The sequence below is a fragment of the Eimeria necatrix genome, genomic scaffold, assembly GCF_000499385.1.
Source record: "Eimeria necatrix Houghton genomic scaffold, Enh_scaff8, whole genome shotgun sequence".
Lineage (NCBI taxonomy): Eukaryota > Apicomplexa > Conoidasida > Eucoccidiorida > Eimeriidae > Eimeria > Eimeria necatrix.
In genome coordinates this window covers 215,001-217,500 of record NW_013654618.1, presented here as the reverse complement: position 1 = coordinate 217,500, position 2,500 = coordinate 215,001, and positions in this window count along the sequence as shown.

Sequence of the window (2,500 nt, the reverse complement as noted above, 5' to 3'; positions counted from 1 at the left end):
AGCCAGGTAGCTAGCCAGCTAGCTAGCCGGCTAGCTAGACAGCTTGCCAGCCAGATAGCTGGCCAGCTAGCTAGCCGGCTAGCTGGCCATATTGCCAGCCATATTAGCTAGCCAGCTAGCTAGTTTGTTGGCTAGCCAGGCTTTCCCCGCCTGCATTGCCAGCTAGGCAGCTAGCTAGCGGCTCTGCCGTTTTCCTGGCTAGCTAGCTAGCTAGCTGACTGAGTGACTAGCTAGCTGGCTGGCTAGCTGGCTGGCTAGCTGGCAAGCAAAGGCAGGCAACCCTGTTTGCTGCCACGGGCTTGTTTGCTGCAGCTACGTTCCTAGGTAGCTAGCTAGCTGCCTATTTAACTACATAGCTAGCTAGCCAGCTAGCTGGCTAGCTAGCCAGCTAAGCAGCTGCGTACTGGCCTGGCTGGTTAGCTAAGGAGCTGGACACGTAGCTAGTTTGCCAGTTAGCTAGCTAGCTAGCTAGCTAACTAACTGGCTAGCCAGTACAACGTGCACAAGCAGTTGAAGGTTTTGCTGCTGTTAAACAAACAGAGGAGATGGGAGGTATGACAGCAGCTAGCTACAGCTAGCCACAGCTAGCCGCAGCTAGCCACAGCTAGCCATTGTGAGCAGCAGCAAATGTCAAGTATCAGCTGCATGCGGTGGGCAGCGCTAGAAGCAGAAGCCGCAGACGCTGCAGCAGCAAAGCTGTGGCAGTGGCAGCAGCCACAGCAGCGGCGGCACACTCAGCAGCAGCAGCAGCAGCAGCAGCAACAGCAACAGCAGCAGCAGCAGCTCGAAAACAGCTGCTGCAGCAGTTGCAGCACTTTTTGCTGCCACGTAGCCTGCCGCGGTGCCAGCACGCCTTAGCCGCAGCGGCCACAGCAGCAGCAGCGGTGGGAACGTCTGCAGCAGCAGCTGCTGCTGCTGCAACAGCAGCAGCAGCTAGGTGGTTATTTCAAATGCGTTGAACTGCCGGGTCTAATGCACATCTATATATTTATAATTATAATAGCACTTTTATATATATTTATAATTATATTCATAATTATATTTATATTTTTATTTATATTTATATTTTTAATTATATTTATATTTATAATTGTAATTATATTTATATTTGTGGGCGCCCCCGCATGCAGTGGCATCTGTGTCTTCGCAGGAAGTGGCTGTCTAGACACTGGAAAGTTTATTTTGTCTTTTAAAAAGTTTCTTTCGAAGCATTTAATCAAATTAATTAATTATTAATAAAGATATATATTTAAGTGACTAATAATGGCGGCAAAGTTATCCTAAAGAAGCAAAAAAAAGGCAAATTGTAGAAAAATCCGAGAAATAATTTGCTGCCGCAGCTCTGCTGCAGCTCTGCTGCAGTTTTGCTGCATTGTCTGCTGCAGCGCTGCTGCTGCAGGCTTTGAGGGCGCCAGGGGCCCCAGCTTCGCGCGGAGCGGGGCTTCCTGCTGCTGCTGCTGCTGCTGCTGCTGCTGCTGCTGCTGCTGCTGCTGCTCCCTAAACGCAGGGGCTGCAGTAGGCAGCCAAGGAACGAGTCAGCAGCAGCAGCTGCAGCAGCAGCAGCAGGGAATGAGCCCACGCTGCTGCTGCCAGCGCATCGCAGAGGCTGCTGCCTGCTGCAGCGCAGCAAAGCACTGCAGCAGCAGCAGCCAGGCCAAAAGGCCTGGGGGCTGCAGCTTGGCTGCACGAAAAGCCGTGCAGCCAAATGCTGCTGCAGCGGCTATTTGGCCTTAGGGGTGGTTTGTTCTATTAAGAATACTTTCGCCCCTGCAATGAATGGATTTATATTAATGTAAATTTATTATATATATAGATATCCATTTATATATATATAAATATATATATTTATACATATATATGTATATTTATATATATATATTTATATATATATTTATATATTTATTGTATATATATATAAATATATGTTTCTATATATTTGCTTCTGTGTATGATTTTGTGCTTGCGTAGCACTGAGACGTGCATACATTCACTGAGTGCCTCAGTTGCAAACATGATATGCAACTACAAACAAACATATGCAGCATTAATATGTGCATTTATATATTTATATTTTATTTATATATTTATATATTTGTATATTTATATATTTACTGATTAGTTCATGCAAATATGTGCGAATATATTCCACATAGGAGCTGCATGCGCAGGCAGCAGTGGGTCACTGTGAGCAGCACAGCAAATGCGGCCTCCCCACCTGGGTTTGCAGCTTTGTGGCTCCTTTTTTTCGTTTAAAAGGTAATATAAAATATAAAAAATAATAACAATTGATTAAAAGATTTAAAATCTTGAAAAAGGACCTGTGGGCATGCATGCACGCCAGCTCGATGCCGCAGATCTGCTGCTGCTGCTGTTGCTGCTGCTGCTGCTGCTGCTGCTCTGCAGCGCATGCAGCCCCACGGAAGCCTCGGTACTAATTTCATTGATTTTGCCTCGAAGACTGGACCATTTTGGGTTTTGTGGTCCAGAGGCTCGCCGCCAA